This window comes from Symphalangus syndactylus, chromosome 6 (assembly GCF_028878055.3).
Source record: "Symphalangus syndactylus isolate Jambi chromosome 6, NHGRI_mSymSyn1-v2.1_pri, whole genome shotgun sequence".
Taxonomy (NCBI): domain Eukaryota; kingdom Metazoa; phylum Chordata; class Mammalia; order Primates; family Hylobatidae; genus Symphalangus; species Symphalangus syndactylus.
In genome coordinates, this window is record NC_072428.2 from 136,415,654 (window position 1) to 136,441,326 (window position 25,673).

The 25,673-nt window shown below is 35.8% G+C and overlaps 1 protein-coding gene and 1 long non-coding RNA gene across 4 annotated transcripts in view; one reads left to right on the plus strand and one right to left on the minus strand.

Moving 5' to 3' along the window:
- The window catches only part of LOC129485159 (uncharacterized), a 52,870-nt gene extending 27,684 nt beyond the window's left edge, over window positions 1-25,186 (minus strand). For both annotated transcript variants that reach the window (XR_008658625.2, XR_008658624.2), the window contains exon 1: window positions 757-25,186. This is a non-coding gene — a long non-coding RNA (uncharacterized lncRNA). The remainder of the gene's footprint in view (window positions 1-756) is intronic.
- CNTNAP2 (contactin associated protein 2) overlaps window positions 1-25,673 on the plus strand; it is a 2,323,962-nt gene that overhangs the window by 485,576 nt on the left and 1,812,713 nt on the right. The gene's annotated exons all lie outside the window — the stretch shown is intronic.

Below are 25,673 nucleotides of genomic sequence, written 5' to 3' on the forward strand. Positions count from 1 at the left end.
GGGCTATTGTAACCCACAAATATCAATAATAACTGAAATGGATTAAATCTTGTCTACCGAAAGGCTTACAAAAAAGGAAAAGAAAGGAGAGAGGGAGTGAATATGGGAGGAGGTGAAGATGCACCTTAATCGTGATTCAAGGCTGCAACATATTCTGTGTACAAATAAATAAGCTTCAACACCTGCTGATGTGCTGGCATCTGGCCTGAAAGCAACCAACATCTGTTTGTAATTTTCAGTGGGAGCCCATGACAGTGAAGAACTGTATACTGTCACTGAATATATGGCCTTGTTAACGTACTAAAAGGATCAAGAAACGAGATAATGAATGGATAATTTGGGACATGGGACTCCCATGTGATATGGTGATAAGATTTGTTGGGTTTTCTTTCCAGGTTGCCATTAGGGTTTTATCCTGAACCATTATTTAATAGACTTTAAACGTTGGAAAGTGCTTTCTAGAGGAAAGCTTATTTTAAAAGGGAATTTTCCCAACCAGCTTACATCTTCCACACTTTTAGGGCATATGTGTTTTGTTGGGGTAGATATGGACATTGTACAACAGTTCAAATTTATGTAACCCCCAGTGCCCTTGGGAGAGCCCATTGAGAAGAACCGAGAGTGTGAGGAGTCACAGTGGGGTTGGCTTTGAGCCTCAAGGCAGGTCAGAGGGTACTTCATGGGTCTCTAAAAACGCTGGAGTTCTTGTGCTTCTTGATTATGGTTCCAATTGTGATATTTTAGGCATTACCTCACCGTTTTGTCACCTTTCCTCTGATACAAGTGCTGATCAAGTTGGTAAACTCCCAGGTCAGAAAACTGGGGAAGACTTTCCTACATTTCTGTTGAGGGAAATGAGAAACTGAGGCCTTAGAATTTCTCTTTACCATTCCCTCATAATCAGGAAAGTTCTAGAGATGATTTTGTAAAATAGTACATTCATATCTGTCTGCATGGATAATGACCATTTTTCTAGTTTCATGTATTCAGTGAATGAATTCTCTGTTGTAATTATTTTTAGCCGAAACACTATATGTAGATGACTGATAAAATGCCTAACTCCTAAGAGTGGTGAGGGCTCCACAGTAATAACTACAGATGATACAGTATTACAATCAGGCTTTCATTCAGAATTTCTAAATTTAAGAAAAGTTACCTATTATTTGATAATCTTATCACCTGCCAAAATTCATTTTTGCAAATTTGAAATTTTGTATCTAACTTAGATTGCTGAATTAGATTACCCTAATTTAATAAATTCTTATTACATTATTTTTATTTAATATTTAAAGTGAAGAATATAGAGTGAATTTAGTAATGCTTTTGCTAGTTAAAAATAGTATTTAGTTAATAAAGATAAAAACAAAAATATTGTTCTGCACAGGGGTAAACAGGTAGGTGTCTGTGACTTCTCTTTTATTGGCAGTTAAGTTTTTGCCTAAGTGCTGAGACTAGATTTAGAGCTTCCTTCTACAGAGATTTGCCTACGTTTACAAACATACACATTCCTTTAAAAATATGTGCTGCATTTCCTCAAAAATCTAATTTTTATTTTTTAAGAAGTTCAAAATTTAAAGCACTTCTACCGTGACTATAGAACAAAATAGTGGTAATAATTATCCAGAATCCAACGTGTAGATTTAAACAAGATATCACAGTTTTCATCTAATTAGACTTTTAAATTTTTTTGTTTCTTGATTAAATTTAAAACATGTATTCAAGGAATCAAGAAAATTTTCGACTTTAAAAAAGTGGATTTCTCTGTGAATAACATAAAAAAAAAGCTTAGTATAAAAATAAAACTCTTGAATATCTACATAAAGGCCATAAACAAGATCAATATTTGTAAAGCAATTTCCTTTGCTCGTTAAAAATGTACAAATTTGAACACATTAATATTTAATTTCATTTTTAATTATAATGAATACAAGAAAAAATCAAGTATGTTCATTTTTCATGGCTTTTGAAAAGTGAAGAGTTAAAGTCAGCGATTTTGTTTTCATTTTTTGATTCAGGATTGCTTGGGAGAGATAAGGACATGTGTATAGATACAGAGACCTGGGTATGGTAAGTAGTGGGAGTAGAAACCCAGGTCAAAGATGTTGCAGCAATAGATGTCGTCATCCAACTAGTCTCCATAAGCAATCATTTTAATTTTCTATGCCTGGTTATTGGTTATTCTAATAAATTTAGTCATTTGTTCCTAATTTCTTTAATATTGACTACCTTTTCACAGTTTTAAAGCATTGCTAAGTTATTTTTGCCCATTAAATAATATTTCTAAGTTATAATATATTTTCCAAGTACCAGAAAGTAAACCCAACAACGTGAAATTAAACTGTGTAATCTTAATTGAGTGAGATGATAGTTTTGCCTGGAGCCACTAGTAAATCTGTACTTCTCCAAGTGTTAACTAGTGAATCTGTATTAAATTTTGCTCAGAGAACATTTGAAGCACTCAATATTTGATTTCTTATTATACAATGTTTGTTGCTAGATCTTGTAACTGCGTCTTAGACACGTGCATGCCATTCATCCTCAGCTCCAGGAAAACACAACCTTAACTAAGATACATAAGAATATTATATACTATTTATTTTTCAAATGAGGTAGTTAATTCTTTTAAGTTAGATTGTGCTATTTTGAAAAGAAGGGATTCCATAAGAGATTACAGTATATTCAGTGTACTTAAATTTTATTTCTACTATATTTTATTGAATAATTACTATAAGTTGGTATTTTCTATGTGCTATCTTTTATAAATATCTCCCAAACTTCATTTTATCTCTGCTTTATAAATGAGAAAATCAAAGATTCAGAGAAGTGAATCTGTTCAACATCATCTAACCTGTAAGTGCTAAGCTCCAGGATGTGAACTTCAGAACTTATACTCCTTACCACATGTTATGCATTTATAACTGTGGGTTTGTTGCTTGCTGTAGACAGTTAGTAAATGTGAATTAAGTCAGATTTTTAAAAAATCTCTGCTCCATTAACTCCCCTTTCAATCATTTCTATTTTCAATAGTATGCTTCCTATTATTTTCCAGATGAAAAAGTCCTTTAAATACTTTTTAACAATGTAAAACAGACAGCCAATTCCTTGAGACTTGGGTCTGCAAAATTGTAGCTGACGTATTTTACTTTGTGTTTATTTATTTGTCTACTAAATATGTTTTTGCTGGGAAAAAAGGTCTATCCGTAGTGACATAAAATCACTCTCCCTAGATGATTTCATTACATATTTGATCCAACAGAGAAATTTCGGGTCTCGATACATTCCACTTGGGAGTGTACATAGCCGATATCTAATTCCCTCTCAATTTTTGTTGTTGTTGTTAAATATTTTCTAAACAAGTATTTTTTTATTAAGTCTCAAACAGCTACTTCTCAAAATTCCATTCCTTTCTGAGCTCTATAGAGGAACGATATGATAGGATCTATAAACCTAAATAAGCAAACAGCCTCTAGAAATCTTAAAGATGGATTGTATTGATGATAATATAGCCACCTATACACCACGTTCCACTGACTAATGAGAATGTTATAATAGGAAGCGCCTCAGACCTCTTTGTGTGCCAAAATGCCAGCCCACTGAGAAGTTAACGTTATGGTAAATAGTGTTTGCAACCCTCCAGAAAGCTCCATAAATAGAACAGACTGTTAACCTTCAGTTAAGTTGTCACATCAGTCTAACGGGTGCTCTGTTTGCTGCTGACTGCCCGCTAGAGACTCACTCATTGAAAGATACGTAGTTCATCATTCATCATTTCACAAATTTGGTTCCAGGAAGAGACTAAAAATTACCCTAGACACAAGCTGTTTAATTTCAACCCCCTCACATGAATCTAACAAACAACCAAAAAATACAAATGACATTGAGTAGAAAATAAGATGTAAGTTTTGGTGCCTCAATATCATGTAATGTAAAATTATTTATGTGAAAATAACAGCTTGCCTTGAAGTTTCTTAGTGTACATAATATTGCAAAGAATAACCCCTTTCACTTTTAACCCACGTTCTCTTAAACCTCTTTCTGATCCTATTTCCTGACTCTTACTTGCTGCTTGTAGAAGCTCATGATTCTACAATTTTAGATCCAACCAAGGCAGCAAGCTCAAAATTCATCCCAAAACACACTCTTTCCCTCACCTAACCAATTATATTTCCTATGCTTAAGGCATGTATTTTCAGTAAGCAGTTAAAAAGACAGCATGACTTTTTTTGTTAAACCCTAAATAATAATGTATAGCTTTTCTGGTTTATTAATGTATAGAATAATTCTGCAGTGGTAGAAATTTAACAGGGGAATTTTATCTATAACCATCAATTTCATACTTTACTTAGATGACCAGAATTATATGACTTGTTTGTTGAAAGTAACATGTATTATATGACTTGTTTGTTTTTTATTGAAGTTTGCACCTCAAATGATAATTTAAAGTTTTTGTTAGTGAAAGTAGGGCAGTGACCACACCTTTATATGACTATTATTACCTTGATTAATTGCTACATTGTAAAAGAAAATATTTTCTACAATTACAGAATCCTCAGAACAACTCTGAAAACAAATGAGGTATTATCCCCAATTTTTAAAAAAAAAAAGATTCAAGAGATTTAGTAAATACTTTGGCAAGATCTAAATATATGGAAGCAAATTAGAAACAAACCACATTTTTCTGAGCTCAAATCCCAGACTATTTTCTGCCTGTTTCATTATTTCTTCTTTCCTGGCCCACACTCCTATAAGTGTATGTTTTGTCTTAATATATAATGTTTGCTTTATTAAGTACCTGTAATGAAGAATGCTTATCAATTGAGATCATATTTAGGAAATGTTAGAACTGCTGATTTGTTTTGTGGTAAATATTATTAAAATGTAAGCTCAAGGTAAGCTGGATGTTTTGTATGTTTTCATCAAAGCTTTATCCCCATTACCTAGGTCAGTCTGTGCCTGGAAAATAGCAGCGGGTAGTGAATAAATGTTGAATAAATGGGATGTTTAGATACATTTGGCCAAATGACACTCTCATCTCAAATTTGTGTGAAATATCACCCCAAGAAATAAAAGGCAATTAGAGACAATTGAAAAATTAATTCAGCTGATAGAACCACTTGTCAAATATTACATAATTCAAAACAATATGACTGTATCATGATGAAGGCTAAAATTCTGGGTTTTAAGCAACTTTAAACCTTTCAAGGAAAGGCTGATTGACAAACACACCTTCTGTGTTTAATCAATGCCACAAAACATACGGACCCAAGAATTGGTGGAAATCTAGACTCATCTTCAGAATGGTAAATTATTCTTGAATTATAAGGCCTCCACTACCTAAGTGACTAAAATGTATGTTTCCAGAAAGATTTAGCATTTTCCTACAGGTTATTATATACAGGAAATGCCTTTCTCCAACAGGTGATAGAAAGGTCAGAATCAGCCATCTCCTAAGATACTTTATTTTATTTTGTTATATTGCAATAATATGTAATGTTTCAGTGTTATATCAATGAAATAAAATGATAAATTATAATAGCAGTAGCTGAGCTTTCCAAGATTATACAAATTAGGTTTAGAGTTGAAATTTTATGAAAACAATAATATTTTAACTGCTGATAGAATATTGAAAGTGACCTATGCTGAGAGAAAAAGGAGAAAATTTAGGTTGCAAAAATATCAGATGCATTAATCCAACATAATTTCGTAAAATGGTTATCAAAGGTCAAAACTCAGTGTAGTATATTATAATAAACAAGAAAATGATGGCCACTTTTAGCAAAAAAAATGATTATTTGAATAATCCAATTTTATTTTACTTAGAGACATTTTTCATATAAAATTAGAATGCAGTTTATGTTTTAAGCTACTTTAATCATACGTTTTTGTTGTTGTTGAACACGATGCTAAGGTGCAGAGGAAATCATACTTCCAAGTTGATTGCCAAATAATAGTAGCATTGTCTAAACTCAACTAGAAATTTTTCCAATGGTTTTTTTTCTTATTATCCAAAATGATGCAGTAAGAATTGATAAGATAAGGATATTCTGAGCATGAGGAGTTTACAATCTAGAAATGTGATCATATGCATAAGTAGCTGTAATACAATAATGACTGTGGCAACAGTGAAGAACAGAAGAGTGATCTGGCAATAAGAGAAAATAAGATTTCTGTTCCCTCTAAAGAAGCCCTTACTAGAACTCTAGTGAAAGATAATGGGTAATCAATCTACCATCAAGCAAAAAATCTAGTCTTGAGTGGGTGACTTCAAGAAAAGGTTTCCCCATAGCAAAATCAAGTGTCACTTCCCAAAGGCTTTGAGATTATATTTTCACATCTGTTTTGGTCTTTTGCGTGCATATAGAATCACACATTTATCTCTTTCTGTTACTGTGCTATATTACCCAAAACAACTGGTTGGGTTTTCTCAAGAGGATATTTCGGGGTGACCTGAGTTAAAATAGAGGTTATATCATCATTTAAATTCACTTTGGGCAGCCTTAGAAGACACCCCAAAGACATAGGCTATCATCCTGGAGAATGCTGTAACTGCTGATAATCAGGGGCATGCCGTAGATATTAAGATGCTACAGGAAGAGAAAATAAACCGTGATTTATAACACAAGCCCTGATTTGAAAGTCACAAGGTCAGACACTTGGAATTGCAGGTGTTGATTTGTGATCAAGATGATTTTCACATGGACAACTCTAGAAAGCCTTATCCAGAGTGAGTAACTGTGCAAAGGTACTACTAGAATATCGGCAAAAATTAACCCAAGCAACGCAGAGACCAGATCACCCTGAATGTGTTTCTATTTTCATAGATTTCACCTAGTATATTTAGGTTAAAGAATAAGGCACAATGAACCTTCCCTATCTCTAAAAAGGAAAAGAAATTTTTTTTGCTTTCGTTATCACTTTTTCTAAATACTGAGCAGCTCGTTAGTATCCTCACTCTGATCTATAAATATAAATGTAAAATTAATATATTTATGATATTAAGTATAAATAATAAATATAGTCATATTAATATATTTATAATATTTAATATATAATACTCATTAATAGATAACGAGGCAACACTACGGCATTTTGTTCCCTATGTTTTAATATCTTGGAGATGGTTATCCTGTAGTATGTTGCAGAAATGCGTTATCCCCACGAGAGCCTTTGGAATCATCAGCATGTGATGATAACCACAGTGTGGGAGCCGACAGTCACTGCTCAGGGGAGAAATGTCTAATAGAAACAAAAGAAAACTTAGGACATAGCTTTGAGGGTCTTGTATTGAAGGATGGAGAAGAGAGAAATCTGAGAAAGTGACCAAGAAATATCCAGGAGAAATACTGGGAGGAGTGTAGGGTCCTGGAAGTGAAGGAAAGAGAACGTCTGGTGAAAGAAAGGGAAGCAAGGCACAGTGAATAGAAGCAGCTGTTGGAATCACCACTTGAATTACTTGTTTGTAGTTCAGTCCGTTTTCAAACCCCAGTGAGGGAAAACCTGAGATGTCTGTGGGTTGAGGCGGGAATGAAGTTGAGAATGAGAATCTGAAGGGAGAAGGAAGGCAAAGATGGCTCACAGATTCCTCATCACCCAAGGCGGGGAGGTGGATCGGGGAAGGTTTGGGCTTAGCTTTTTAACACACCATTGCAGCTATTTTTAAGACAAATGGAAGAAACTCAGAACAAGAGATCGCTTATAAAATAATTGAAAAAAATGCATAGTTTAAATCAGTTCTTATAAAACATTGAGGTGACAAGATTAATATAGGTCTTGTTACATTTTTATTTTTCCATTGTTAAGTATAATGCAATTTATATAAATATCAGTTTCCTTTAGCATTACTTTTGCATGACCTTAGCCCTATGCTTTATTCATATTTGCTATTTCATATAAATGACATAACTCTTTGAAATTTGATTTAGAAAAATACCCTAAAGATATTCTGAGCCATATTTATACACAGTTGTGTAACACTCTCCTTGTACTAGAGCTGGTTTTACATAACGATTTGGGATTGAGTTCCTTTTTTATGAATGCATTTTTGAAAGCCACTTCTCTTTTAGGCAAGTGTATGGGTATTGTATATTTGCCCCTGATGTAGATTATGAATCTAGATTTATAAGGCATCATTAGGCCTAGCAGCCCAAGTTTTCATATCTATTTTTTCAAGACAAAATATTTCAAAATTACTAATAAACCATAAAAAGTACTAACATAAGGAGACTGAAATAATTTTTAAATGTTATTTTTCAAAGTAAAACAATTTCACTCCTAGGCTTCAGAGTCAGGAAAACAAACAACAAACATTGTTTAAAATTATGGGCTCTTCCATGTTACACTGATACTATTATATGACACCCCGAGCTTCAGTTTTCTTATCTGTATAATGTGGATAATCATCACTGCACTGAAAGAATTCAGTTAGTCAATGCGAATAGAGTACCTAGCGCATAGTGGAACTGTCAGAAGGGTACCTTTAGCTGCAAGTAATGGAAAACCCAATTAAGTCTAGCTTAAACAACTAGGGAATTTATTTGCTGACACAGTTTGGAACATGAGCTGGGGAAAGAGTCATGATTGATATAAGGAGTCCACTTTCCTTTCCACAGTGGTGCATTCCTTTATTTGCTTGTTGTCTTTGGGGTACCCCTTTTATGTTGGCTAGTTACAGAAATCTACATTCACATCCTCACACTACATCATTCGTCGGAAGACAGTGCATTATTTCCATAAGCTCTCTTGTCATAGTAAGGAAGCTTCTTCCTCCAGAAGCCGGCCCTGCCCCTACATTTCTCCTGTGTCTCAGTGGCCTGACTGTGCTCACTTCTGAAGCAATCCTAATGGCTAGGAGAAAGCCAAAGGCCTATTGGCCAATGTTCTTAAACCAATTATTGCAAAGGTTATGGGATTATCCTTAGGGTAACTTTTGGGGTTGTAGGCTGGGTCAGATTCTTATGAATCACTGTATGAAGAAGGGAATGATACTCAAAAATATTAGAGTTAAATTTGGAATAATAGTAAGGCACTGATGAAGCATCAAAGTGGCACCTACATTTAACCTGTTTGGTTCATAATAACCCTATTCCTTCACACCAAAGAAGGAAACCAAAGCATAAGCCCCATCTGAGCCAATTCAGTTCATGTGTTGAATCACAATATGTTGGTGGTCCTGAAATTATTGGCCCAAAGTTGAGTATCTTTTTTTGTTTTGTTTTGTTTTTTTCAGAGTCTCGCTCTATCACCAGACTGGAGTGCAGTGGCACGATCTCGGCTCACTGCAACCTCCGATTCCCTGGTTCAAGCGATTTTCCTGTCTCAGCCTCCCGAGTAGCTGGGATTACAGGCACACGCCACCACACCTGGCTAATTTTTGTATTTTTAGTAGAGATGGGGTTTCACCATGTTGTCCAGGAGGGTCTCAATCTCCTGACCTTGTGATCCGCCCGCCTCCGCCTCCCAAAGTGCTGAGATTACAGGTGTGAGCCACTGCACTCGGCCTAAACCTGAGTATCTTTGCTCTCTCTCATCCCCATTTTCAGCACCTGAGCCTTAAATGAGGTAATGGAATAAAATGAAAAACTTGTGCAAATTCTTTACAACATAGTTAGGTAAGTTTATCTGAAAAGATAAACTAATTTCCTACATATGACTTTGTTACATTATTCTCCTATGAGTGTCAAGTTATTTTAAGAATTCAGAGTTACCTATTAAAAATAAAATTGACAAGTAATCAAAATAGGCCTAGAAATTTAGAACATGGCTAAAACTCATCTCTATGAAAGAAAAGAAAGAAAGAAAGACAGATCGACAGAAAGAAAGAAAGAAAGAAAGACAGATCGACGAAAGAAAGAAAGAAAGAAAGAAAGAGAGAAAGAAAGAAAGAAAGAAAGAAAGAAAGAAAGAAAGAAAGAAAGAAAGAAAGAAAGAAAGAAAGAAGAGAGAAAGAGAGGTAGGGAGGGAGGGAAGGAAGGAAGGAAGGAAAGAAGGAAGGAAGGAGAGAGAGGGAGAAAGAAAGAGAGAGAAACAAAGAGTTGGGTGTGGTAGTGTGCACCTATAGTCCCAGCTACTCAGGAGGCTGAAGTAGGAAGACTACTTGTGCCTGAGAGGTCAAGGTTGCAGTGAGCCATGATGATGCCACTAAACTCCAGCCTGGGTGACAAAGTGAGCCCCTGTCTCAAAACAAAAACAACAACAACAAAAAACAAACAAACAAAAGAAAACAAAGCAAAATTATGTATCACAAGCTGTAATTTCACAACTGTGGTATATTTTATTTTGCTTAAAGAATATGCTTTAATAAATATATATTAAATTACAGAAAAATAGTATTTTAAAATGTACCTGGGTCTACACATTAAGATTTAGTTTGCAGTATTCCAAACATCATTTAATGGAATTAAATAAAATTTCCAAATTTATAAACTAAAGAAGTGCTGCTTTCTTATGAATTCCCACTCTAAATTCATTAATTTAAGATGTATGTGGCCTTTCTTTGTAATTTTAATATTTAAGGAAAATTCAGAATACTTAGCCTTATCCTTAATCAAAGTGTAATAAATTACAAACCACACCAAAATCTCTACCTACTGAAAACTTCTAAAGGTAGGAGACAGTACAGAGCCTACATCTGACTCCCTACAATATTCTACATAGCAAAGTGAATTAATATTAGGCTTAAGATAAAGCATCTATTTTCTACCATTGACATTTACACACACATACACACACACTCCCCCACACATATAGAGTTTGTTAGGGTTCACCAAAGATAATTAACCATCACTATATATTAATCACACACACATAAATATGCACACATGTATTAACTAACACACACATATATATTAACATCACACACATACACATAAATAACCATAACATTTGTGTGTATGGTGGTGTTACTTCCAAACATGTGCTCATAACTCACACTAAAATTTAATAAGAGCAGTTGGAATGCTACAAGCTTGAGAGATGATGATGTGGTGATACTCAGGTGTTTAGAATCATACACAGCTGATAGTCAAGCTGCAACGCTATGCTTAGTCTCTAGAGATCACACTTCGGGCCTTCTGAGTGAGCGCCCCTCCTCAGTACTTCATTGAACTAGCAGGATTACACCAGGTTAATAAAAGGTATTTGTGGGAGGCTGTACTAATGCTTCATAAAATGCTATGTTAGCAGTGAAAGTAAAATTAGATAATGGATAAAGCATACATTTACAACAAACATAGTAGACAGAAAACCATTATAAGTGCAGTTTGGTAACTTTAAGGACCTTTGATGAGAAATTTCAAAGTTGGTGACAGTTCATATGAGAAGGGGTTGTTCCTCTGACAATCAGATGAGCTAATTAATCAGCATTTGACCCAACTGGATCTTAGCCAGCCTAACTGTTAATGAGTGTGCACTGTTTTGCCAGCAAGGGCACAGTCTCTTCAAAAAATAATTGTCAGGGTCATTTTTGCTATGAACAAAATCTTATTTTGAAATGTGATAGACCTTTTTTAAAGCAACAATAAGAATGACACAATCATTCTTTTTTGTTTTGTTTTGTTTTGTTTTGGAATGAAACTATAGACTTTTATTTTAAAAATTAAGAATTAATATAAACATGAAGTTAATATAATTGGTCACAAGGCTGTTTTTAAAAATTGTTTCAAGTATACAGTGGATATTAAATGATTCTAATTATGTAATTTATAAACATCAGATATTAAACCGTTTACCAAGTGTGAATTTATATTTAACAACTTGGCTATTGCCTTACTAAGCATACTTTCTTTTTTTTTATTTTTATTTTTATTTTTTTAATTATTATATTTTAGGTTTTAGACACAATCATTCTTAAACATTTCTTATTAAATATCGTCGTACCACCAAACATGAGCGTTGTTTTTTTTTTTTTCTTTAACAAGCTCATTCATTGCTCTTCATTTAAAGTTTTACATTTTAAAGTCATATGATGAGAACTGTTCCTTCCAGTGTGCTTTCTGATGCCACCAGACTTGATACCACAAAAGGTGTCTAGGTGCATGCCTATGATGATATTCTCAGGCTGTTCCTTTCTTGGGGCCTGTGTATACATGGGCCTACCTTTTTATTAGCACCTATTATAATATATGGCCATTAATTATTAGCTATACATATTTTCTACTAGACTGTCAGCTCCTTGGAGGTACAAAACTTATTTTTCTCATTTGGACAGCCTCTCCAAATATCTTTTATCAACTTCATGTAATCCTGATAGCTCAGTGAGGAACTGAGGAGTGGGGTCCCCAAGAAGGACATAAGCCTCATTTTTAAAGACTAAGTGTAGAGCTGCAGCTTGGCTCTCAGCTGTGTATGATTCCAAACACCTAAGTGTCTCCACATCATCACCTTTTAATCAAATTTTAGTGTGATTTATAAGCACGTATTTGGAATACCACCACACACACACACAAACACACACATACAAATGTCATTGTTATATGCACGTATGATGGTAATATATATGTCTGCAAGTTTGTGTGTGTTTAATATACATCTGATGGTTAATTTTCTTTTTCATTTTTTTGAGATGGAATTTTGCCCTAATTAGCCAGGCTAGAGTGCAATGTCACGATTTCAGCTCACTGCAACCTCCACCGCCCAGATTCAAGCGATTCTCCTGCCTCAGCCTCCTGAGTAGCCTCCAGATTACAGGTGCATGCCACTATGCCTGGATAATTTTTATATGTTTAGTAGAGATGGGGGTTTCACCATGTTGGCCAGGCTGGTCTAGAACTCCTGACCTCGGGTGGTCTGCCCACCTCAGCCTCCCAAAGTGCTGGGAATACAGGTGTGAGCCACCACGCCTGGCCTGATGATTAATTTTCAAACAAACCACGTGTGTGTGTGTGTGTGTGTGTGTGTAAATGTCAATGATATTAGAAAATAGATGCTTTACATTAAGCCTGCTATGGATTCACGTTGCCATATAGAATATTGTAGGGAGTCAGCTATAGGCTCTATACTCTTTCCCACCTTCAGAAGTTTTCAGTAGGTAGAGATTTTGGTGTGGTTTGTAATTTATTACACTTTGATTAAAGATGAGGTTAAGCATTCTGAATTTTCTTCAATTTTAAAGTACAAGGAAAGCCCACATATATCTTAAATTAATGAATTTAGAGTGAGAATTCATAAGAGAGCAGCATTTCTTCTTTCGTTTTTAAATTTGGAAATTTTATCTAATTCCATTACATGATCTTTGGAATACTGAATACTAAATCTTCACGTGTAGATTGAGATACAGCTTTTTAAAATATTTTTCTATCATTTCAAAATATATTTATTAAAGTACATTCTTTAAGCAAAACAAAATATACCACAAGTGTGAAATTACAGCTTATTATATGTATTTTTTTTAAAATTTACCTCTGTCAATCAGGCTGAGGTGCAGTGGCATGATCGCTGCTCACTGCAGTCTTGACCTCCCCAGGCTCAGGTGATCTTCATACCTTAGCCTCTTGAGTAGCTGGGACTACGAGTGTCTGCCACCACACCTGGCTATTTTTTAAAAATGTTGGTAGAGACAGGATTTTGCCCTGTTGCCCAAGCTGGTTTCCAACTCGTGGGCTCAAGCTATCGGCTGGCCTTGGCCTCCCAAAGTGCTGGGATTACAGGTGTGAGCCACTGTGCCTGGCCCACATATGAAATTTTGAACCAACAATCTTCTGAGCTCTTTTTATAGAAACTGATGTAAGATCACAATTATTTAGTGATCTGATATATTTTAGCTGCTGTATATACTATTTGGAAAGGATTTGCAATATTTAACTGCTTTACATTTCAGTTATAAAATTTCATGTCACTATAATTCTTACAGATCACTTCATCGGCTGTCTTTCCTTTTCCTTAGCATCCTTAGATAGCCACAGAACATTTCCTTAAACATTTCTTGTTACTTCATTTCACATACTCACAACTCCCCCATTCCATTTCTAGAACGCTTTTGGAATGTTTTATAAAACAGTATGAGCATTATTGCTCTAAGAATGCTATTGAAAGTGGAGTGTAGGTAGGCTTACTATACAAAACAAGGTGTACTAAAACACTCACTGCTATAAAAAACAAGACTCAAAGACACATGCACACGTACGTTTATTGCAGCACTATTCACAATAGCAAAGACTTGGAACCAACCCAAATGCCCATCAAGAATAGACTAGATAAAGAAAATGTGGCAGGTATGCACCATAGAATACTATGCAGCCATAAAAAAGGATGAGTTCATGTCCTTTGCAGGGACATGGATGAAGCTGCAAACCATCATTCTCAGCAAACTAACACAGGAACAGAAAACTAAAGAATGCGTGTTCTCACTCATAACTGGGAGCTGAACAATGAGAACACATGGACGCAGGGAGGGGAACATCACACATTGGGGCCTGTCGGGGGTGGTGGGACAGGGGAGGGATACCTAATGCAGATGACGGATTGATGAGTGTAGCAAACCACCATGGCACGTGTATACTTATGTAACAAACCTGCACGTTCTGCACATGTGTCCCAGAACGTAAAGTATAAAATAAAAGCCCCCAAATATATAATGGAATGTTGCAGTGTAAGTTTATGTGTTATTCAAGTGAGGTTAAAAATGTGTGTTCCTGGTTTGCAGAAGGCGCCCTCCACATGATAGAGGGAGCAGAGTTTTCCTTTGGTTCCTCTGCATCCACATAGTAGACCAGGAAGAGAAAGAATGGAATGAAGCACAAAAGAGATTTTCATGAGCTTTTGTAGAAGAAGCCTGAGCCCCTTTCGCTCACATTACTTAGGCCAGAACTCAGTCTTCTGACTCTGCCTAGGGAGGAATGAATTTTAGCTGCGTGCCAGGAGGAAAGAAGAACAGGCTCATATTAGCTTTATGGCTTCACTTTCTTCTCACATTTTGTTCTCACCACATTGACTTTTTTGTTTGCTTGTTTGTTTTGTTTTGTTTCCAGAAGGCACTACAGGGTCATGACACAAGCTGTTTCTTCTACAAGGAATGCGGAATGCTTCCCACTTTACGCAGGTTACCCAGCTGACTTCTATTTTTCATTTAAATCTCAATTCAAATATTTAGTTATCAGGAATGTCTGCTGTAATATGACACATATTATTCATAACACACAATTTCAACATCAGTGAGAATTTTTTTGATGAATGTTTGTCTCCTGAAGTAGACTGCAAGTTTTTAATGACAATTATCATGCCTGCCCACCCTCCATTATTACACAGCTCCTATCAAAGTCACTAGAATATGAAATTATGTTTTTAATTAATGAAACAAAACTCCACCCTCCAACTCTCAATGACAGTACAGGCTGAGCGTACCTAATCCAAAAATCTGAAATTCAAAATGCTTCCAAATCCAAAACTATTTGAGTGCCACCATGACATCACAAGTGGAAAATTCCACACTGGACCTTGTGTGATAGGCTGAAGTTAAAACACAGATGCACAACACACCATTTATTCAACATCCCCAAAGACAAAGAGATTCTCTCAGCCTCCCTGAGCTGTGATATGTTTCTGTGCATGCCCGGGTTTCCCCATGCAATCACGCCCACAAAGGGTAACACACAGCATGGTAGACAGAGACTGAAAGCTTGCCGTTGTTGATTGTTGCTGTTCTTTAACAGCTGATACAGCTATTCTGATGATGCTACTGTGTTAGTCAGTTATCCTGGACACATTGTTTTTTCTTATATTAATGGTATGTTAGATTTTTTTACTGTTAAGTCCTGACATGTGACTAAGTATAAGAAAATGCTTGCTTAGTGGTAGCATATAAATTCAGAGTCAGGAATAATGGTGAGAGCAAACAACCACAGATTGTCCACAGGGGTGGCTGAGATAGTGATGCCTCTGCTTTCTGATGGTGCAGTGTATACAAACTTTGTTTCATGCAGAAGTTATTTAAAGTGTCACATAAAATTACCTTCAGGCTGTGTGTATATGGTATATATAAAGCATAAATGATTTCTGTGTTTATACTTGAATTCAATCCCTAAGATATCTAATTATGTATATACAAATATTCCAAAATCTGAAACACTTTGTGTCCCAAGCATTTCAGATGAGGGACACTCAGCCTGTACTCCCAGACAATGAGGCCTTAACCACAGAAGAAAAACAATAGGTTCTTCAAAGAAATTGGTTGTGATATTTAAAGGGTCAAAATAGGTGGTAAATGTGGAGCTGAATCAACGCAGTGGGATTTGACGATGTATAAAATAATTGAGAAAATAGAAAAGAATACCTGAGTATGAAAATAGATGTGGAATTTTAGCAGTCTATTGATAAAATCTTGATCAAACAGCACTTATTCAGCTGCCATATATGAGTGTCAATGAGGAGACTAGAGCAGTTAGCATGATTTTTGCATTCAGTTTATTAGGTAGAAGAAACCCTGCATCCATCATCAACATTCATTCTGAATGCAATATCCCTATCTATTTTATTGGGTTCTTTTTCCCAATGCAATATGAATGATGAAGTGTTCCCCAAGTTATGCTTTTATCTTCTTTGTGTCCATCTAATTCTTTGGGGGTGATGTCCGCTATTCTAACAGCATCACCTATCATAAAATGCTCTGGATCTATAATTCCAGTCCTGTCTGAGTCCTGCTTCTGCATTTTCTTTGCTGATCTTTACTCAAAGATGCTCTGAATTCCTCTGAAACTTAACCTGCCTCAAATTAAATTTAGGATAACACTTCTCCTTTTCAACATCCTTCTCTTCCAATATTCTCTGTGTTAATTCAGAGTATCACCATCCATCAGTTATCAAAGCCAAAAGAGTCATTTTTCATTTCCTCTGACCCATTTGCCATGACCAAGAGAAGAAAGAGCTTCAGCTCCTGAGCCTAGGATGTCTGTTTTTGCCAATTATGCCAATGCAAATCTGGCTGTCATGAAACCTGGATGGAAAAAACAAAGCCAGTGCCAACTCGGTTCAGTAGGATGGAAAATCTCTGTGGCTTGGTAGCCTCCCAGGTTCCTACAGAGAAGGTTCATTCTGAGATGAGGATCTCTGTGGCATCTGGTCTTCAGGAGGAGAATATCTATGAGAAAAGAGTCTCCCTAAACCAGAAAAATGAAAAATGCAAAGATCTGGACAAGGCAGTGGTGGAAGTGTCCTCTTTAGATATTTGGTTCGTGCTGGCATTATTGCCTGTGGACCAGATGGTACCAAAGTTACTACACACTGTACTGTATGCCTGCCTGCTTTCTCGCCTGCTCCAGAGTCTACCGAGAAGCTGTATTATTTGTGGATGTATGTGACACAGTCTCTGCACTGTAGTTATAAGCCTTGTGTCGCTCCAATTCCTAAGAATCCAGTCATTCCAGAGATTACTCCTCATACATGAAAATCCTCCGGATTCCTGCTTTCTGGTACAGAAATATCATTGTGAACAGATCAGAACCAATGTAGGAATTCAATTTCAAGTTCAAAAAAATCATCTCCTAGATCAAAATGAGGAAAGACTGCAGTTTGCCATTCAAGGCAAAAATATCCATATGTTGTACCAGACACCTATTAACTTCAATAGGGATCGTCTCAGGTTCAAGAGCGAGAAGAAGAGACCCAGAGCCAGTGAATGAAACATGGGGTTTATTTGATGGGGACATACTTACAGGACAGTCCAGTCAGTGGTGGCAGGCTGGACAGAACCGCTACAGCTTGCAAACTGCATGCAGTTTATATAGCATTTTCACTTAGCACCCTTTCCTTAGCAACCTCCAGCTGGCAACCCTCATTTCTTAAGTTGTTATTGCTTTCAGGTATGTCTGCCATACAGGGTCACTCTGGGGGTATGCTTAAGTTATTGCTGTCAGGTACATCTCTCATAAAGCATAGTAATCCAGACCAAGACTGCTCCCTTCCACAGGCCAAAACCTCCAACTTCATCTTTCTCCATCCTTTGCAGGGGTGTATTTACCCTGTTTACTATGTTTATTATTATTATTATTGATTAATCCCTGACTGGTGATACCCTGAAAGTCTTCCCACCTGAGAGCTTGGTTGTTGCCTCCAACCCTGAGTGAACCCCTAAGCTAGACCAGTCCCTTAGTGACCGGATTCCAGTGAAGAAGGGGGCAGTTGGCTTGCATATATGGTTCATGTTGAACCAGCCCTTCATGTTCTTGGAGCTCTCACTAAGCTGATGGAGAAGGGATCAGGAGAGAGGGTTGAATGAAGAAGAGAAACACATATAAATGTAAAACCTTGCATCTGAGAAAAGAATCTTAGCCCTGTTCTTAAAGTCAAAACTCTATTTTTGTGCTTTTAAACCTTCCAGTCCTCAGCGTCACTCCCTCCACCACTGCCATCTCAGCCCGGAAGCTTCCTGGTTTCTTCACAGAACAAAGATCAGTGCCTGGAATGGGGCAAGTACTCATTAAATGTTTTGGATTGTGCAAAACAGTCACAATTAATTGTTACCTTTCTATTAATACTCCCCCACCTCTGTATCTCTGCTCATGCTATTTCTCATCTGCAATGCTCTTCCCTCCTTGTTTCTCCTTTTGAAGTTTTATTTATCTCAACTGACAAAAGGTTTTCTTCTTGACAAAACTCCAATCAGGCTTCCCTGAACTCTTTTTCAACTAGGCCTGACTTTTGGACTTCTGTGTTTGTGTGCATTGTCTAATTGCAGCAAGAATCTTGCAGAGTTGGTTTAATTTTAGCAAGACTCTTGCAGAGTTGGTTTAATTTTAGCAAGACTCTTGCAGAGTTGGTTTAGCCAGGTTCTCCCATGCTCCATATCTGATCACCATCAATATCTAATTGGGTTCCCCACCCTCCACTATCCTCCAGGTGATGTGAAGGGAATCATATCTGATGACCCTGGCCTATCTTCAGCAAGAATCCTCGTAGGTTAGTTTAGACAGAATTCCTCCTTACTTCTAATATTTCTTCCAAGTAATTTTTCCATCCACTGACTCACATAGTGCTTTTTGGCTATAATCCCCCCTTGTTCATGCTGTATCAGGAATTGAACCCAGTTCTGTTCTGAGGTCCCTTTTACCCTATTGCAATAATACTGAATGGAATCTGTTTCTATTGCCTTAACTACCATCCAGTTCTAATATGATTTGATACAATAATCCATCTTGTCATTTTCCATATGTAGCCTTCCAGGCTTTTCCAGATGAGACTGGGTTGGTAATCATTATCTCTTCTAGGATCTTACAGCTCTATTTGGTGTTTGTACCTCTATTACTTTATTCTATGACTGATTTTCTTACTAGTGTTTACACACACACACACACACACACACACACTTCATAAATGTGCCTCCCTGTAACCCAATATACATTTTGGTATATTTGGATCATTGAGTAAATACATTAAACTTTTTGTTTTCTTTTTTGTCTCAAAAACTTACAAAACATCTGGCTTTTAGGAGATGATTTGTACACAAATTACATAAAAAGTGAATTTCTTTCATGGTATTAACTATGGAGAAAATCTTATACCAACCTTTTCAGGAGCCATGGTGGTTCCGAGATGCTTTAAAAATAAATTACCAATCCTCTGTAATTTTGCGTCCTGTCATCTCACCTACTCATAATAAATGAAGAGAAGATATGTCATGCCTTACAGGCAATTGTATACTGATAAATATTTAATGACTGGCTCTCAAAAAATAATAAAAATACCAATTTGTAGTGTTTGCTGATTTTTATGGTATAAATACACCCACCATGGCAGATGTCTAATTACCAACATGACAACGCTGACCCTGGAGTTAGGAAGAGGTGTGTAGTGACACCTCGTCATATCTTTACCATCCACATATGATAGCTGTGAATAAACTCAATGACATAAGTCATTGTAAAATCCAATTTTTAACGATGGATATATTTAACCACTGGCTTGAATCTTCCTGATATTTAATTATAAGCTCTCAACCACTGTGTGGGTTGGCTCCAGCACACCAGAAAAACGGATCGCAGCATATTCAGATTATATAATCACTCTCAGTAGCATAACAAGGATATTAATTGGCATAAAAATTTAATAAATTGATAATAGACCCGTGTTATCAAGAAACATACTATATATATTATTTCGTCACTATTGTTCCTTGAAACTGAATTTTGCAAGGTTCTAACATTGTCAAATGCCTCAAATCATCCTCCAAAGATATTAATAATCTAGTTATTGAGTTATATAAATGTATAAGGAAGGTATGTGGGAAAAATATATGATAGTATGAATACATGGAATTATGTTGATCATGACCATTATTCCTTAAGAGGAATATTATATTTTCAGAAAGATTTGAAGAAGTTAAAGCTTATACCTCCAGTGGCCCACTAATTCACAGACTAAAATGACAGTACATGATAAATTTCGATATCTTATACAGTTTCTCATAGCCTCTGGCAGGAGCAATTCTTGAAACAGTAGGTGGAAATATACTCATTAAGCTGCAAAATTGCCTATATTAAGGGCACCTGCCAAGCAAGCATTCCCTAAATTACCAACTGTTATCATAACATCAAAGACATCCAAAATACTTGCTTACTAAATCTAGTCTCCCTAAGTATATATAATTTTCCTGTAATGCTGCTTGATGGTAGAGCAGTGTCTTAATTTCATATACGTAAATCAAAGTTGTTTCTGGACAGCTAGGGCTCGAACCTGGTTTTCAACAGCTATTCCTGAGGTATAGTTGATCTTTACTGTTCTATTTGATGTTGATTTATAGTCACACTTTTTAACTTGTCCAGGTGTAAATGGTAGTTGCTGAGGCCTTTATGTAAAGCAAATTTACTATCACTGATACATGAAAGAAAATCATTTTATTGATATTGTAGCACTGAAAGTTGTCAATGGATTATCTAAGATGATTAGAAGCTGTGGATAAATTAGTAGTAGGCCAATATATTTTGCTTGAGATCATGTGTCAATATAGCAGTATGCTCCAGAGCAGGCATCTATAACTAATAATCATATAAATTATGCTATATATGTCTATAGTCAGTCTATCCACATAGATTTTCAATTATTGTTACATTCAGTAAATAGAATGTAACAATATCATGTGGAAACTTGGTTAGATAATTCTGCAAGACATCTCAAATGGATGAATGATAACAGGAAACCAACTGCTTTATGACAAGCCGAGGTGGAGTGAAATTGGTACAAGGACATCCAGAAGCACAATGTCAGGTGATGAAAAGACTGTGTGATAATGAGAGGAAACAGTAATAGGAGAAGAGAAAATAATTAGCAATCAGGAACATCGTGATTAGAAGAGTGCATAGGTTATGAGCTGATGAGGCTAAGCCCTAAACACCACCACTTTTTAATAAATGTGCCTACATTATTACCCAAAAAGAGTTCTTTCAAAGAATTTTTGGCCACATTCAACTCCCAGCCTCCAAGAAAGAGAGAGATAGAAGGAAGACAGAGAGAGAGAGAGAGAGAAATTGTCGAGGGGCTAATGTGAGCCATGGTGGTTTTTTCATCACTATGACGTAGTAGTTTAGAGACTACAGGTTCAGGAGCCAGATAGCATGGATTGGAAAGTGAGCAATATCATTTCTTGTGTGACTTTAGGCAAGTGACTTAACCTCTTTATGTCTCTGTTTCCTCATTTGTGAAATGCTGATTGAAATGATATCATATTTCATAAGGACATTGTGAGGGTTAAATGGAACAATGCAAAGAAAGCCCTTGGCACTGCCTACTGTGATGAAACTGTTCCAAAAAGTCAGCTATTATTTTCATCCCCACTGCCTAACAAGTAGGGTGTCAGTAACAGTAAATAGATGTTGAGGTTGAATGAATTCACATTACCATTCAAGATACTTTCAAAAATAACCAGAAAAAAAGGCACACATCCCGTTAGAGGAAGATGAAGAAAAATGTTATTGCAGCACAGGAGAGCACCGTCTTCTTATTAAGGAGTTATTAAGGTGTTCTTGATAGAACTTCATAGGAGGCATGGCATTGATCATCACTGGTCTTTTATCAACATTAGCATTATCATATAGTTTGGTGGCTGTTGTTTGGATAAATCAAAATCATAGAATCGTAGATTTGGATGAGAGTTTAAAGATTATTTAGTGTGCTTTACTATAATAGGATCATCTGCTATAATATCCCTGAGCATGTCGCCTCTGGTCACGTATCCACAGAGAATAATCTCATTGTTGGCTTTAGAAATAAAATAAATACCTGAGAGTCCATAATGGCAATTTTTAAAAAATGAATACATGTATCAGAACAAGCAGCATAAATTATATGGCTTAATGATTTTCACACACACACACACACACGTATAAATATAAGTTTTATATATAGAAGTATATATAAATGTAATGTTTGCCCTTTCTTGGTGCCTTACATAATACTCATGCACTGTTTCACTAATCCTTTGTCTTCCCAGAACCTTAGTTATATTTAGCAATGTTATTTCACAATTTGCAAAAAGAAACACAACTTATTTTGACTCCGACACTGTGGACATTTCTAGGGATACTGCTTTTTTGATTGAGTTCTAAAGTTGGACATAAATAATTAGATCAACATTGTGGAGAAAATACACTATAATTTAAATTTTACGTTGTTATTTTTATTAATGTGGGTAGAATAAAATAATAAACGTGATAGCATTAATTAAACTGTGAAATAGCATCTCATGAAATTGCTAAAATTATAACAATCAGCAAAATCCTCTCTATTCCAAACCTTTTCTCTTAGAGTGACGTGCATCTTTTGGCTCCTGTTTCTCCTCTGAAGAACACTGCAGCCTTACGAGGTCATAACTGTTTCATTTCCTTTAAACTTCCAGGCATACGCGTGCTCCTCTCTTCAGTCACACTCACTTGGATAAACCTCAGCTCACATCAAATCCAGTCCCTGCCTACTCTGTTTAATCATGGAGGCAACTAAGTCAGGCTGGAGAAAAACATGCGACTTTGATGACTTGTCTCACTGTGTTTCACGACCATTGATTTTAAATGGGCTCTTTCTGCTGTCCGGGCACCATCCCCATTCATAAACTCCAGATGTCAACACAGCAATTGTCTCTCCTTTTTTCTGTTTCTCGATTTTACCTTCTACTCTATCACTTCCATCATCATAATAACATGCTGTTATTTTTCCTTTCAAATAAGAATAAAAAAAAGGAATCTCGATCTGACAGGCGAGTTGAGTTCCTGCCTATTTCTCTGCATGCCTTTTGGTAGACCTCCTGGAGAGTTATTTTTTATACTCACTGTCTGTACTGTTTCCTGCTGCAATTATGTTTTGAACACCTCAAGTTTAGCTTTTGTGCCCACTACTCTATCAAACTATGTCTTGTCAGTGTTACCAGTGGTTTTCACATGGCTCAATCCAACAGTCAATTCACATTCCTCATTTATGGACCTATCAGAAACATGTAACACAGTTGTCCTTTTTTTCTGGAATACTTTTGCTTGGCCTCTGGATCCCCTTCCCTATCCACTTCTTTACTGTCTCATTGGCTGGAACTTCTTTTCCTCTAAATATTAGAGTGTCTCAGAATTTCATTCTCAGACTTCTCTATTTAAATCTCTCTTTAGGTGATCTCACTCAGCATCATGGCTATAAATATTATTTATATTCTGAGGAAAAAAATATATACATACCTTTACTCAGAACTGTTTCCTAAACTCCATATTTTCAAATCCAAACTTCATTTTCTCCACTTCAGTGATGTAAATTCTCGAATGGAGAATGCACTAAGTGCACTAAAAATGAAAATCCTTCCAATCCCCCAAAAGCCTCTTCGTTCCAGTTCCCCACCTCATTAATTGACAATTCCAACCTTTTAGCTTTGGTCAAAAATATTGGAGTCAGTCATTTTTTTCCCTTCACTCCTTACTTTCCCCGTCATATAAAAAATAACCACTCAAAATATATGTTGTCTCTGCCTTCAAGATATGTCTAGAATCTAATTACTTTTCGCTGCCACCATTGGGCAAGCCATTCTCTCTCACCTAAATTATTGCAATAACTTGCTACCTGTTTTCTCTTCTTCTACCTTGAACCCATGAATAATCTATGCTCAATCTACTAGCTAAAATAATAATTCATTATTAGGTCAAATTGTGTCTCTTCTCTACTCAAAACCCTCTAATTGTTTTCTGTCAAAACCCTCCAATTGTTTTCTGTCTCACTCGTAATAAAAGCCACAGGTTATACAATGCCTCCCATAAGTCTAACATGGTCTGGGATCCCATATTTCCTCTCTGATCTCATTGTGTTCTACTCTTGTTCTTGCTAGGCATATTCTACCTGTGCCTAGAACTATCCACTTTCCTTCCTCCTTTTATGTCTATACCTAAATACATCCACAAATCAGGCCATTTCCCTGATTATCTTGTAGATAAAAATCTGAACTCCCTTTTTCCCTGCCGCCCATAATTCTTCTCCTCCTTATATTGCTTTAATGTATTCCAGCATTCACAACACTTGGCTTATCATCAGCTTTTTGGTTCCTTGTGTGAGCCCTCTCACACAAAATTTAGATAGATATAGAGACAGAGAGACAGACAGACAGACAGACAGGCAGATAGGTCTCTAGTTTTATTTACTACTGCATCATTTGTGCTTACAATGCCTAGAATATAAGACACTAAATAAATTTTTGAATGAAATACTTAAGAAATTAATTATGTACTCTGCTTTTGATGACATTCTGTAAAACTATGTGTAAAATGTTGATTTATAGAGATTTATATTTCCCATTAATTTCCATTATGCTTTCTGAAACATGTTTCTCTGGGGAGTGAAATGACCTTAAACATACTTAAGGGTTAGTCTAACATTTATCTTTGAGAGCATTTTCTCTTTGTAAGCTGGCCACCCAGACACATTAATTTTTCCCACACAATACTCGTTAAAGAGATATTTCAATGGCCAGCAATTCTCAACCATTCATGAGCAACACTCCATAATAGTCAGTTTTCAGGAGCAGGGAAATGCAGGCTAATCCTAGGGCACCCATGATACCTGGCTGTGCTAAGTAGCAAAATTATGGGCATTTTCTTTTCATTACAACTCACATACTGCAAATATGTTATTTGCATTCTGACATTAAGTTATATTGCCACATAAAATATGTTTAAATAATCTTATTTTTGTTCTCATTAAAAATACTTACAAAATAGTTAATAATAAATACTTAAAAATACTTACAAAAATGCTTAAAAATACTTACAAAATAGTACCCAACTTAAAAATACTTACAAAATAGTTAATAATAAATACTTTAAAAAGACTTTTTAAAAAATAAATAAAAATAAACACTTTAAAATCGCTCACAAAGCCCTACTTTCATTTCCAATGCATTTTTCTCCATTTTTTGCACATATAATCATATTCTAAAAGGTGAGGTGGAAAGAGTTACTGGTCCTAAAATATCTGTTCATAGTGTTTTGATTATACTTGTGATTTGGGCGTGTACACGTTTACATATATGCATACATGTGTGTATGTATCCAGGCATGTGTACGTATTCTGTACCTTTTTAGTACTTATATTGTTGCATCACCAAATACACAATATGATTTTACTTATCTTTTTTATGACCCATTTGACCTCCAAGAGAAAACATGTGGCATATTCCCTTATTCATCTATGCATTTCCAAAACCCAGCTTAGTACTTGACATATAATAGCTG